This window comes from Nestor notabilis, unplaced genomic scaffold (assembly GCF_000696875.1).
Source record: "Nestor notabilis isolate BGI_N333 unplaced genomic scaffold, ASM69687v1 scaffold13048, whole genome shotgun sequence".
Classification (NCBI taxonomy): domain Eukaryota; kingdom Metazoa; phylum Chordata; class Aves; order Psittaciformes; family Psittacidae; genus Nestor; species Nestor notabilis.
In genome coordinates, this window is record NW_009939690.1 from 12353 (window position 1) to 27781 (window position 15429).

The window sequence follows — 15429 nt, forward strand, 5'->3', positions numbered from 1 at the left end:
CCCGGCAGACATTCCTGGGAATGGGGGGCATTCCAACGATGATCTCCCAGTGAACTCTCCACTTCCCTGCTGTGTCTTTCTGTGCAACAAAGAGCTGCATATTTTCCTTTCTAACTCCATGGGCAATCCTAGTAGTATGTAGATTAAGCCCAGATGACTTATTTTTTTGGGGGGGGGGGGGGGGGGGAATCTTGATTAGAGCCATAGCTAAGTTATTATACCCAATGCTTTTTGTATCGGATGGCATCACTTTGAATATGCAGATGAGGTATAGGATCTTGACACTTTATAACCTTTTTAAACGAGAAACTTGTCTGTTTACTTACATCTTGTGTAAAAAGAAGAAAAACAACCCTGTATGCCTTTTAGTAATCACTTTTTGTTGTTGTTGTAATGAAATGATGGTGGTTACACTCCAGCAGCGAAATAAACAGCGTTCACTGTTTTGTACATCCCTGTGTGCTGCTGAGGGGGGAGTTAACACGGGGAGGCAAAGGCAGAGCCAAGCTCTGGCCAAGGGCTGGTAGAGGGATGAATGGAGGGGTGTGTTGGGGCCTGCTGCTTCCCCTTAGCTGGAGACCTCAGCCCACACCCCAAATGTGTCATCCCATCCCAATGGCTGTCATCCCACCCTGTCATCCCATTCTCCTTTCCTGGGAGCTCCCAAACAGACAACAGAGGTGGCTGGGCAAGGGTTGGACCTACTGCAATTACATGATGGGCTGCAGCTGGGTTAGATAAAGTGGAGCCCAAGGCAGAGGGTGATTTGCCCAGTGCCAAGGTAGGTTCTAGGGGTGCATCCAGGGCTCTAGGTGTCCACATTAAGACCCTTTCTCTCTGTCCAGCCAACAGAGTCACTGCGTGTTCCATCTCCAGCCCTTCCTTAGCAGGGTCAGGAGAGAGTCCAACCATCACATTCACTTCAGTCCAAGCAAGGTCTTCTCCACAGGAGGGTCTGGCAGTGGGGAGACCCCCGTGCTGGTCTGCAGCAGTGGTTCAGCAAGCTAATTGCATTGCTCACTTACCAAAGGGTATCATGGATCCTACGTACCCACCTCAACATGAAATAATTGGCATAAGCAGAGCCCATACACAGCCTGATCCTGTCCAGCACGTCTCGACTGATGTAGCTGGATAAAATGCTGCATGGTTCAGAGCTTGCTTTTCTCCTGCATGGAAAGAGCTGACCCCATAACAAGGCTGTAGGACAAGTTGCCCAACTCAGGGCCCCTTTCGGGCTCCCAAGGCTTTATTAGCCATGGCTAATAAATCACAGCATGCAAGAGACTTACCACTGGAGATCACGTATGCAGTAGGCAGCCCTTGTACCAGAAACACACCAAATACCTGGAACAACTGTGATCAGCCTCTCTTAACTCTGGCATGAAGCAGCAATAGGAGGAAACAACTCCTACATATGCCTCATCCACCAGCACAAACACATCTGCCAGTTTAGGAAGACCTTGTAGCTGGAGATCCAATGGCTGCTTCTCCTTCCCGTGCTGCTTCTCCCATTATAGACCAGTTGAACAGCTACATCTACCCAACAGTGAGCAGCAGGTCACTGGCTGAGGTCTTGGGACAGCATCTCCCAGTTGAGCAACACAAGCGATGTTGACCTCAGTCCACCCAGGAAGGTAGATAGGGAGGACTGGTCATCACACCAGCAAGGAGAAGCTGGGTTGAGGATTATGGTAGACTTTCTGCTGGCAAAATGGACTTTTGGAGGGAGGATGTGAGGTTCAAGGCCTTGGAGGATCTCTAAGAACACGACAGACATTTTTTCCCATCCAAGGTCAGGATGGGAAGATGACCTCTGTAATATAACCCTAACCCCACTAATGCTCTATGGTCAGCTGTGGTCCAGCCTAGCTCTTCTTCAGGCTCAGAAGCAAGACAGAGACATGGCAGGAACCTCAACATTTCTGTGCATGTTGTCTATGGGAAAATATCTTCCCTTGTCTGGGAGATGGGGAAGGTTGAGATGACCTGGACTCAGTGTTTTCTGCAGGAAGGGCCTGCTGGGAAAAGAGGTCTGCTATGGAGGACATGAGGTGCATTTTGCTTACCCACCCTCACCGTCCAGTTCCAACTTCAGACCCCTCAGCCCAGCCCAGTATCTGGGACTCCTGGAGCAACAAGGTGCTATAACATCCCAGTAGGGCTGCTGAAGGGATGTGCTCTTGGGAACCACCATGGTTCAACAGACCCATCAGATCCTGAGGAGCTTTTGACTCTCTCCAGCGAGTGTTGTCCATAGCAAAGCTCTTCCAGGGGAAAACATCCAACCAGCTCAGCCCTGGGCTGGGGCAGGAGGGCACATGCTGCATGGGAAGATGCTTCAAGGCTGCTACAAGGTGGGCACTGATGTTGCTGCTTCAGATGGAGGAGTGTGATCAGGTTCCCCTGCACTTCCACTGCCAGACTGATGGTTCAGTGTTAGTCCCAGCGATTAAACTGTTTGCAACAGGGCTTGTAAGACCCGTGTGTCCATGTCTTTACTGCGGGAATTTGAATCCAGTGACTGATTTAACCCCACAGAGCATGAGAGCTCACAACACCACCATGTTCCTACAAGACCAATGAAAACAGCAACTAAAGGAAAGACCTAAGTGATGTGGTCTAACCCTGGTTAGATACCCAAAAGCCCCCCCAAAGGAGATGTAACACACACCCCACCATTGGACATCTCAGTGCTTCACCACTGGACACAAAACCAGGCATTGCCCATGAAACCATTTAGGGTTTATCTGCCCCCCATGATCAAGGCAAAGACCAGGGTCTCCATGGAGGCTGAGGAGCCCGAGCTTGCATGAACAGGCTGGTTAGCAAGAAAAGCTGGTGCTAATTGTGCGAGCTCTGGAATAATTGCAAGGGGCTGTGTGGGACAAGCAGGGAAGTGGAGAGGAAACTCCCCTCATGCTGCTGTAGGCTCAGGAAGGCTTTCCAGCGAGATGCCAGCTCGGCAAAGGGGGACACTGCAGTGGGACAGCACGACCAGAGCTGTCCTCAGATTGCCCCAGCGCTCCCCATGCACTCTGCAAGGCAGATCCTTATCTCCTCACAGGCTTTGAACCACACGGCTGCGAGGGGCACAGCCTCTGTGGTTGTGCAATGAGCGAGCGGGGCTCCAATCAGGCTAATTGCTGCCTCGCCTCTCAGCCAGGAGGCCAGGGGGACTTCTGAGCACTGGAGAAACACCCGCGCGCTCTCCTGCCCGGACACGCTGTCTCCTACCTGCCCACATTCCTCCTGGATCTCCGTCACCAGAAACGTGCACCCCTGTGGATCCTGAATCCCTGCGCTAGGCTGGTGCCGCTCCATGCACAGGTCCCTGCCCTCCCTGAGAGGAGCACTATGAAAGTCCGTGATTTGGGGTTTTTGGAAAGGTCTAAGTTGGCCACTCAAAGGCCCTGGGGTGTCTTCTGAACGAGTGCCATGGTCTGCAGTGCCTTAGCCCATGCCCATTTGAGGTGAGTACCTACCACCACAGCCACATATAGCAGTGGCTTCAGTTCTGCTGATGCCAGAATCAGAGAGATCTACTCAAAGAGGGTGTCCACAGTGTGGTCTCATCCCTACCTCCCCTTCCAGCTAGCAGGGATCAAGCAAAGAGTCATCTGGAGATTCAGGAAGGACCAATCTCATCCTGGCATGGATGCTTCTTTCAGAGCTCCACCACTGCAGAGGGACTCCAGATGCTCAGCTCACACAGGGACACCCACACTGCAGACTCTTGATGCCTTCGGAGATGACCCATGGCTCAGAACTCACCCTGTCAGTGTTACCAACCCACCCCAGAAAGTCAGCTCCCTGCAGAACCAGAGGCAAAGTTTGCAGGGTCTTCAATGGTCTTCAGTAAAGTCTGGAGCAGCCATGGCCCAGGCTCGTGAGACTGGATGAAAAATGCTTTGTGAGGGCCACCTTGCTCCCTACGTGATGGAACCTTCCCTTGCTTGTTTTGGACTGCTGCTGGCTGTCACAGCCAAACCAGCTCTTTTTGGGCACAGCACAGCCCTCATCACTGCTCCCACCAACCTACTTGGGATCAGTCCTTTTGCAACATCTCCACCTGAGGACATCGTGCTGTCTGTAAAGGGTCTTCCAGCTTCCCTCCGAGCCCAGGGACACATGGACCAGCAGGGAGAGGATGTGCAGTGATGGGAAGCTGCAGGGATAAAGGTCTCAGCATCTATGGGAGCCTATGGGTCTGGGCAGCAGGCACAGGAGGTGCTGCCCTGCTTGCACTGTAGCATCTGGCAACTCCTATGCTGGTAGGTATGAAAATGTAGGGCAGAGCTTGGGCTGGGAAGAAAATTAAGATGTTTTCCACAAATGCAGCTGAAAAGTCAAGTGGGTAATTAGGATCTGCTTGGCAAAGGTGCCGTAACGTGATTGCCAGGGGTGGGTTTTGTCCTGGGAGCTTTCCCTGCAAACAAAAGAGAAACTCCTCTCCCAGACGTACACGGCCATCCCTGTGGTTCAGAAAGGGGGCTCTCTGTGCCATGACCACTGCAAGGAGCTGCTCACTGGGCAGGAATCTGCTTTAAGTGTTGGAGAGAACAAGTATTTGAGTGGCAGGAGGGGAAGAGGCTCGCACGGAGCCTGGAATGGGCTGAGTCACTCGCTGCCGGCGTCAGCAGCCGAGGGGGAAGCTGCCAAGCAGCCACCTGGAGCTGTGTCAGCGCATCCTTAAGGAGAAGAAGGAAAAGGAGGGAAGAAAACCAGCTTTCGGCTTCTCCTGCATCTCATTGGAGAGCTCTATATGCTGCAGGCAGGCAGGGAGCTCCCTGGCTGTGAAAATGCCCTTCCCTGGCTGCAGGTGCTGGTTTCTATTGCAACATCTCCCTTGGGGCGCGCGGAGCAGAGCATCATCTCCCACAGCAACCAGGCAGCCTCCAGGGACATGTCACAGCCAAACTGGGGCTCGGTCCAAGGACTGGGGGTGGGAGATGATTAGAGACCTGATGGGAGAAGCAGGATGCGAGAGCTGCCTCCGCCTGGCACAGATAAGTGGCTTCAGCCAGGGACTGACTCACCTCAGCCAGGGCATCTCGTCTGGATATCAGCAGAGACAGGGAGAAGCAATGCATTTAAATGAGCTCTGATCTTTAAAGCAAACAACACCAGCTTGTTTTGCTGCACTCAGACAGCTGCAGGCGACAGAGATGGATGGTCAAATGCGTTTTGGGTCCTTGCGTTCAAGGCATGGATGCTCAGCACTCAGTAGAAGGGCTGTGATAAAGGGTTATCATGAAAACTCACCTGGTGCTGCCAAATGCCAGGGCCAAACATCCTGGGGCTTGTTGTGGGTTGAAAATCTGTCAGGTTGAAGGAGAGAACACAGCTCAGTAGCGCAGCGTTAGACATGTCTGTAACCACTCCAGCCAAATGACACTCCTGGGAAGTGAAGCTGAGTCCTGATTGCGGCTCCTTTATTTGTTCTATCTGCTGTCTCCACCCCAAAAGAGTTTCAGGACAAAGCCATGAGCAATGGGGCTGACCCCCATCGCTGACCCTGATTTGAGCAGGAGACCTCCTGAGGTCCTTTCCAGCCTGAATTATCTTGTAGTCTTACGATGACCCCAGAGAAGAAAAGAATATCTTATATTTCATAGGGTGCAACGCTGGGTCACTGAAAGAGACTCCAGTCTCCTGGGGCATGCGCCTTCTACTGCCACTGCATCTGTGTCCTCCCCGTCCTTCCTTTAGGGTTCTTAGGGACCAACTCCAGCTCCCTTTGTTAGGGTTAAGGTGTCTGTAGCTGCAGAGGATGTTACGTCCAGACTGCACTCTCCCCACATAGACAATTTAGTGTCACCTCTACAGTGTGAACACCAGAACTATATGTCGTACCCAATTTCAGACTGCACCTAAAGCAGTTAAATCACTTCCCTCTGTGCTCCTCTCACTTAACCTGTCATCTGTTTTTTATTGGGAGTGTTTCTGTCATGGGGTGCAGATTTACCACACATGTCACACCACGAAGAGGCTGAGCTGTAGCCCATTGCACTCCAATCCCTAAGCTCACCAGTGGGGTCCTTTTCCAGCTGGCTGGGCTAAAGTCTGCATGGAAACGGCTTCACACCAAGAGGGACTGAGTGGTCCCTGTGTCTGTCCTCATCCACCTCATTTTATTCCCTTCTCAGCTTCTTCAGGAGCTATTTTGCCTTCATTTCCAGCTCACTGGTGGAGAAGGCTGCATGGGTTTGGGCCTAGGATTTTCCACTGAAGAAACAGATCCAGTCACTAGCGATTCCCATTGATCACCACTTCTTGAGATCTGTCACTTAGCCAACTCTTAGCTCATGCAACACGTGCTCAGCTGGTGTGTGGTGCTTTCCCCCCCACTGGAATGCCACGCTGTACAAATCTAATATTTTACAAGCACGTTGCATATGCAGTTATGTTTATGAACCAACCTTACAATCTAAGAGAATGAAATCAAGTTGGTACAAGACCCCTTTCAAATAGCAATACATTGACTAGCATTTGTTATATTTCTCTTCTTTATGCTTTTATAAGCCAGATTGGAGATCAGACTGTTATTATTAACCGTCAGCCTGTTATTATTAGCCTGACATCACTCCTGGATATGTCTGGCCCACAAAGGCAGTTGAGCTGCTCAGCAGGCTCCTGAGGCTTAGAACCATATTAGTAAAGGTACTGATGATCACAAGATACTGGCCCATGCATCAAAGCCTTTGCATCTTCCAAGGAACCGAGCTCTAGTCCCGCTTGGGTTGAGCCTGAAACAGCTGCTTTACATCCAAGAACCAGTTTCCTGTAGCATTCTAAAGTTCAGGTAGAAGTTATATACAATGGCAGCTTCTAAGCCCACAGGGACTCGCTGCAGCTCCCTATGGCCTTGCACTGCGGCCAAGGGGAGGAGGTGGTTGCATTTTGTCCCACTTGTGCAGACACACTTGAATCCCTGATCTGATGAATCCTCTGGAAACCCCTAAAACTTCAGTGTGAAAGATAAGACCCTTCATCTTTTGGACCTAATACAAAGCCACATCCTGCTGCACAGTTCCACCACCTTCTTGCCCTGAGCTCGCACCCACCCCAGCCTTCTCCTCTCGCAGCCTGTGCTTGCATAAAGCACAAAGAGCCAGCTGCCCACCCATGCTCTCAGCCACCAGCATAGACAATCCCCGTCCTTAAGGACGCAGCCTTGAACAAAAGCCAGGGAAATAAACCAACACAAAACAAGCTCCTCCGCAGCCTGACCTTTTATTGTGTGTCAGGGGCTGCCAAACCAAACTGCGCCGCGGGTCCTTCCCACTCCCGGCATCACATCCGAGATTGCGGATCATCGGTCGCAACCCCGGCTCCGTTGCTGAGTGTCCCCAGGATGATAGTGGGAGGGATCCCAGGGGCGGCGTGGCTGGCTTCCTGTGTCTCCATCCAAGGAGAAGGGCGCTGGGTGGGAATGACACCGGCGTGAGCTGTGGTGCAGTTTCTGGTATATAGGGATGGGATTCTGGCATATAGGTCAGAGAGCGAAGGTTGAAAAGCATCTGCAGCCCTTCAGGGTTGACCATGCTGGAAGGACCAGAGGGTTTAAATAATCTTCTCTCCTCCAGGATCCATTTGTGCCACTTCAGGAGGAAAGAAAAGGAAAAGAAAAGGAAATAATCCTCCTGTGAGTGCCTGGTGCCAGCTGCCAGAAGAAAAGCTTGGCTCAATCTGTGCTTGCCTCTCTTTTGCTGCCCTTCACATTTCCCCCCTGGTCAGCCTGTGAACTCTTGAGGACACAAGCTGAGCTCCAGCAACCAAGAGCCCTTCTCCTGGATGTGGAAAGCTGTGTCCTCCCTGCCTGCAAGCACACAGCCAGGGCCTGTCCACATCACACAGAGCTGGCTGCCTCTAATTAGCAGTGGGTGATAAATCCAGGGGGGAGATGACAACCCAGCAGGATGAATCCAAGCATCCTGCCCTTTCAATTCTCTTCCTCCCATCACACACAGCCAGGCTTGCCAATCCTATCATCTCCTGTGGCAATAAGCCATCCCTCCAGGATGGGGAATGAACACGAGGGCTGTGTGTGCAGCCCCATCTGATGGACTAAGTGAACGGGGCATTTGCTTTGTGCGCTCCTGTTGGGAAGCTGAGGATGTCCTGGCCTCCCTGTGCTGCTTGTGGTGGAAGGAGATGCTATGAGGTCTCCCCTGTTTGACCATGGAGAGGGGTTCCGCCACGTTGTCCAGCATGGACATGTAGTGCTACGTGGCCTGGGACCCTACACCAAACACCACCTTGATTTGGTAGACAGCTTGGGTGAAGAACCGCTTGGTCTCATGGTTTACTTCAGTGTCTGTCTCCTACAAAACAGGCTGATGCAACTGAGATCTGTGGGCAGCCAAGAGAAGTGGTTCCTGGCTTGCACCCCTCCATAGTCCAGCCCAGCATGGAGACTGGGAAGGGCTTTCAAAGCCAGTCTGCCATACATGATGCTGCATGAAGACCCCAGCATCAAGAGCTGGGGGAGCTGTCAGTGCAAGCCCTAGCACTAGTGTGGACTTTCCACACCGGTGGAAAGGGACCAGGTACATCAAGAAGTGGGAGATGAAGTCAAGGAGATCTGGAGCAGGACAATGGCAAAATAGAGTGTTGTCTGGTCTTTCTGCCATCCTTCTTCACAGTATGAGGAGATAGTTAATGCCTGCAGACTGATCCATAAGCTGGGTGGCACATCATGCCTAAAGCCTCTGTCCCACCTTACCACCCATCCCAACCCATCCCAATGTCTCTTGCTCACTGTACATCCATGCCTCTGCCACCATCCCGTGTCCCAGCCAGGGCAAGGCCCTGCTGACCCAAAATGCCACCTCTGCACATTTCCATCTGGAAGAGCTGCTGGTTTGAGACCTTTTATGCCTGGGGCTATTATGGTTGGATGTGCGGAGGTGAGCAACAGGGTAAAGGGGCTCCCATGGATTCAGAGGCACAGCTCAGCCCATTTTTCACCCACGATTTCAGCAAGGCTCTGCCCTGCATCCTGCCAAGCACAGGGAGGGCCCCCTCAATGCCACAGTCCCCAAGGGCAGTGGCTGCTTTTCCCCTGCAAATCTGGAGGGAACATATTCTCCCTGAGGGCTCTTCTAGTCAGCATCACTGGGGTTGAAACTGCCCAGGATGAATCACATAAATCTTGCTTCTTTGAGGAAAACAAGGGAAAAAAGCTGGGGTGTGGTGTAAAAGCAGCTTGCTGTGCCAAGAGCATCCCTGCTGCGTTTGCAAAGCCTTCCCTGGTGTCTTGCAGCCCTGCTCTGTGATTGGCACTATTGGGACACCATAAACCATCACTGGTTTTGGGGACCGCCAGCCCCGGGGGTGATGGAGAACAGTGTCTGCTCTGCAGACCTACAGAGACTGCTCCGAGGCCAGCCCTGCTGCTGGCTGGGGTGGATGAGTTGTGAATTCATCCCCCTCTGAGGAAGAGACAGACTCACAACTGCTTGTCAGCTCTGCACCCCTGAAAGGGAAGCGTGGACCTCACCGGGGAGTTTCTTCACAGCCTCGTACAGACATGCTTTGGTTTGTGCTGCATTTCCCATTGCCCCAGACTTCCTCACAGGGGGAAAATAAGAGCAAGAGAGGATGTAGAAAGATGCAGGCTTCAGTTTGGGCTTAGGCAAAGGTGGGATGCATGCTGGAGAGAGGAGGAAAGGAGGAGCTGCGGGATGTGGCTTCATAGTGATGCCCAGTTACATGCAGGCAAACCTACCTCAGAACTGGAGGCTTGTGGAAGGCATTTCAGATCCTAGCAGCAGCCTGGGGAGGCAAACATCACTGTGGTTGTAGGAGGAGGCAGTAGGTGAGGGTATGGATGCAGAGCTGGTGAAGGCTGGAGGCTTGGGGTGTATCCTTGACTCATCCACTGCTCTGCTGGTAAATCAATTCTCCTCTGTTGGAGCAGCCTGACTCACTCCCTCATGTCTGTGGGCATAGATACTCCCTCATGTCTGTGCTCTGGTCTATAGAAGGGTCTCTTGCGACCTGGAGGAGAGCAGGTTTGCTAGGGATGGTGGAAGGACCCTGTGTATACCAAGCATTATCGTTGTGTCAGGTCTCAGCTATGAGAGAACCAAGGCAGCGCGTAACAGGTTTCTACCAGATCTCACCATGTAGTATTGAAGGCATTGTTCTGCCAACTTCAAGGTAAAGAAGAAAGTTCAGCAAGTTGGGAGATGTCCCATCTCATCGGAGAGTGGCCCAGGACCAGAGGGAATGTTGCCCAGCACTGTCAAAGACTCACTACGTCTCTGTTCCTCAGCCCCACACTGAGTGCCAAGAGCAAGTAGTTACGGGACCTTGTTCCTGAAGTAACTTCACTGCTGGTGTCTTTGGAGCTGCTGGACCAATCACTTCTGGATGAAGTCTGTTTCCCAGTTTTGGATCGAAAAGCACAAGCAACACTCACCCGAAATGAACAGCAGTTTAGCAAAATGTCCAGCTACCCTTTCAGCTTGCAGGTAGGACTGGATGTTCTGGGTGGTACCAAGATCAAAACGGATAATGGGATCTGAAACCCATGAGCTACCTCATGAGCTTTGACTTAGGTCTTTTTCTCCTGTAAGTCATTTGGACTCATTTCTATCATGTCGTTACTTGGGGAGCTGGCATTGAAAGCACAGTCAGATAGATGTCAGAGAGTAAAGACCTTTGAGTTTTTGGGCCTTTATCTTCATTACACAATCTGAATGCTCTTGGGAGTTTTTCTCTGCTTTCTTCTGTTGTAACTGGAATGGGTAATAATGCCTTGTGTTCATAGGCAGCCATATGGGGTCCTGGCTTATTGGGATAATAATTACCATGAAAAGATTAACAAAGGGCAGATATTTGAATAGTTGTTTGAAGTCCTTTTTCTGGTTAAGCAACAGAAAGGGTCAAGTGCCTTGAGTGGTGCACCAGCCACTCGTTGGATCCGTAGGATTTGTGTTCCCTGTGTTCTTGGACTAAGTTAACAAATATTTACAGGCTGAGGCTCTGATTCAGCAGAGCCGGGTGCTTAAATCTCCTTGGCCTCAGCAGCACTTAAATGCAACCTTGTGCAACTTGCTAAATTTGAGGACCTTGGATGTTGTTGGATAACAAAGACCACGTATGTCATTGCCAAACTGAGGGTCACCGAGTCACATTGCTGGCTGGCACAAAGCTCGTTGTCCCTTTTTTCTCTCTTAAATGGTGAAATAGAGCCATAGAATCATAGACTGGAAAGGACCTTAAGATCATCCAGTTCCAACCCCCTGCCATGGGCAGAGACACCTCACACTAGACCATGTCACCCAAGGCTCTGTCCAGCCTGGCCTTGAACACTGCCAGGGATGGAGCATTTACCACTTCTCTGGGCACCCTGTGCCAGTGCCTCAGCACCCTCACAGGGAAGAACTTCTTCCTTAGATCTAACCTGAACTTCCCCTGTTTCAGTTTGAACCCACACAGTAGTTGACTATATGGGTTTTCACATGTTCACCTTTTGCTTGTGCCAATGTTGCTGATTTCTGTATGAAAATCTTCCAACCTGGATTCGGAGTTTGCAGAGTTCACACCTTTTGATTCTCTTTTCTTGTGACAATCAGGAAATTCCTCACGTCCACCAGGTGAAGAGAGATCGGTGCGAATGTGCCTTCTGTGAGTGGAAATGCAGAAGGACTCACTCAGAAGGTGCTCGGGAGGGCCACTTTTCCCCGGGACTGGCTCATCTCTCATAAAGCACCTCAGAGGTCAAACCCCTCCTTGCATTGTGCGTGCATTTCTCTTTTCCTTGCTCTTGCACTCCCTCTGCTGATCCAAATGGTCTGTTAGAACAGAGAGGACCTAATAGAGCCCGAGCTAAGCAAATACAGGGTGAAACCAGCCATATAGCAAAAAAATGAGCCAGCTCATCCCAGATGAAGATTACTTGAAGTTCAGGTGGGGAGAAGCTCAAAAAACATACTGAGAAGCTTAGATGCAGCAAATACTGTCCCAAAGGCAGTCCCTATCTGAGCATTACCTTCTTCAAACCCTAAATTCCTCCCCATTAAAGCTCACATCTCTGGACAAGCTCAAAAGTGGTGGCAGCTTCTTCACTGGGCCAAGAGCCCACCTAGAGTGTTGTCTGAGGTAGAGCTGAGCTCCCTCTTCACTACAGTGGCCACAGTAGAGGTCATAGGATTCATGGGATGATTCAAGCTTAGAGGGACCTCAGAAGATTTCTACTCCAACCTCCCATTCAAAGCAGAGTCAGCTTCAGTAATCAGCCAAGGTTGCTCAAGGCTTTCTTCACTTTGGTCCTGAAAACCTCCAAGGATTCAGACTACAAAACCCATCCCAGTGTTTGACATCTTCACAATCCAGCCCCTCTCCAAGACAGCACCAAAATCTTGAGCTGGCATAGCCAAAGGTATACCATAAGAACACTCCTGCACATCTGCCTATGTCACCACCAAACCTAAGTCCTTCTAGGTGCAGAAGAAAAGCTCAGCTGAACCTTTGGAAACAAGCAAGTGCCCAGGTTTAGAAAGCAAAGCTGCCAACCCCCTTTCCTTGGTGCACTCGCACACCAAACCAGTGGTGTCCAGAACTGGAAAACCAGACCTCCAGCAGTTACAAGACACCCTTTGGCCGTGGCTGGTACAGTCTCACCTTAGCAGGTCTGGCCCATAGGACCCATTTCCCACCACTGATACATGCACCATCAGCAGAGAAAGGAGGTAAGGGCTTATATCAGTGTCAGCAGCTTTCCCTTGCAGCTTGAAGCTTGAGGGACCCTTTGCATGATGTCACAGAATCACAGAATGTTTTGGGTTGGAAGGACCTTAAGATCATCCAGTTCCAACCCGCTGCCATGGGCAGGGACGCCTCACACTAGACCATGTCACCCAAGGCTCTGTCCAACAGGGTGAGATGTGGACAGGAGTCAGCTCTCCACTCCTCCATCTCTTCACAGAACGAACCTGTCCACTGTTCCCTTCTCCTCCCCCAGCTCAGGTAATGGTGGCCCTTTGTAGCCCAAAAGACCTGAAAGAAGATGAGGTAGCAAGGGATTCACCTTCGTATACCGTGTCCAAACCTTGACCAAGGACACATAGAATCATAGAATGGTTAGGGTTAGAAAGGACCTTAAGGTCATCCAGTTCCAACCCATGTCTGTCTGTCACTCACCCTCCTCTTTGGATGCATCTTGGTCTTTTGGGGTGAACTTTGGCTCTATCAGCACTCTGGGTACCTACCCCTCAAAAAGCCAAACCCAAGATAAGAAGCCTCATTGCATTGTTCAGCTTTGGAGGCAAGCTCTGCAGGCCAGAAGAAACATAAGCCACAGGGGAAACCTCTTTGCTTTTCATAAGCCTAAAAGAGAAGAACTACTGGGGCTGCTGGGAAGCAGGGGAGAAGCAGAGAATTGCTCCATGTGTCCTTCTGAAGGTCCCCAAAGGAAAAGGTCTCTGACAAGGAGTTTATTTTCATTAAAAATGACAGGCCCAGCTCAACCAGTCAAATAAACAAAGCAAGTCTGTAGAACAGCAAGTGCAAAAGGTCCTGGGTTATTTATAAAGGGCTTTTAAGTATATTAGGCCTAACACCAAGATAAATCAACCCTGCCAGGATTCCAGAGGCATATCACATGTGTCTCTAGCTGTTGTCAGCTTTGTGCTGGAATATATTTAGTGCCCTGTTATCTTCCAAGCCTTCCCTGCTTTTTCCCTAGTGACCGTCCTTTGAAAACGAATACATTGAGACCAGACACAAGGTCCTGTCTCCAGTCACATATTGACCAGCTGAAAGCCTTCAGCAGCATTCAAATCCTTGCCATTGCATTCACCAGCTGTTTTGCTGCCCAACATGAACGTCTTCAAGACAAGGTTTGCTCAAGACAACAGGGTTTTCTTCTGAGACAATTCAAGGCAGAGGGTCACCAACTTCTACCACTGTGAACTTCAGTTCAAATAAACCTGAGGGATGACTTTTCAGCTGCTCAGAAGGAAGATGAGGGTGTTTGGGATCTTGTAGGATGTGTTCACACGGCCAGTTGAGGACCCTGCAGTCTAACGAAATAAAACATGAGTGATATGTGAAAGGGACAGCAGGGGTTGGGTCTGCTGCCTCTGGCCTCTGGGATGTAACACTCTGGGAAGCAAGGCAATGGAGATGAGAGGAAGGCTCAGGGTGAAAGCTGGCTCCTTCCCTTTGAGAGCTGGACCCAAATCTTGTAGTGCAGCTGGAAGAAAGTTAAGGGTCTGGTCCACCTGAGACAGAAATACCTAATTTGCTGGCAACCAGTTCTTCATGTTCAGAGCCTGGGCAAAGCCAGTGCTGGGAAACAGCCAAAGTTAATAGAATCATAGAATGGTTAGGGTTGGAAAGGACCTTAAGATCATCTAGTTCAGGCTGGTGCTGCCAGCTCAACCTCTCTGCAGTTCAGATCAATCCTTACAACGGCATGGGAACAGGAGAGCTTCTCCGGTGCTTTCTTCTCCAGACTCACCAGCACAACTCTGTACCTGCCCAGAGCCAGGATCCAGCCCAAGTCCAGCACAACGTGGCATATTCAGGGTGTCACAAAGTGGAAGAGGACTGCAATTGGACATTGGCTATAGAGGTGTCTACATGTAGAAGCTTACTGCATAATAGGAGTGCTAACTAGTGTCCTAACAGTGTTTCATACCCTATGGGTTATTCCCACTGACCTCCAACTGCCACAGGAGCAGAATATGGGTGTCGTAAGGGTCTGTCTGGCCTTGCCTACTTATATCTCAAGTATTCTGAGCATCTCAAACAGTACCAGATGTTTAGGTAACTGCATTATTCTCTGTATGTCCCCAGAAACTTAGGGCAAACTTGTCCCATTTAGTGCCCTTGAAGCTAGGGATAGTCCATTCCTAAGTCTCATTTCTGGCTTTTATTGCTCCAGCTCTTTTTTGGGAAGGATGCCAGCTCAGGGGAGGGTAAAAATGCAATGTTCAGATGAGTGCCCATCCTTGGGATCCCAGTTCACCCACCAAACGACTTGGCTGTTTATGCATCCCTGCTGGAGCAATCTGGACAACCGGATTTGGTCTCCCAGAGAGGATTCAGGACAGGCTTTTTGTCTGTATGATGAAGTCAGATGCCTCTGTGCGGCACTGCCTGGGAAGGTGATGATGTTCTTTCCTCATCACACAGCCCAGGCCAACATCGTAGATAAGGTTTCTGAAAGGGAGAGCAGAGAGCGAAGTACCTGATCTGGGGAATCCTTTGGATTTGCTTCTTTGATGCCAAATTCCTCAGCTGTTTTCCATTCATTGATATTAACTCTGATTTAGTAACACCCAATAATTGCCTGATTGGTTTGAACTAATTGACTACATACAGTGCAGAAATGCCAACTGGTGACCCCCTGCCTCTGGGCAGAGGTTGTGGGAATTGTCTGCAGGAACAATGGCTCAGCAGGGAAGGCCG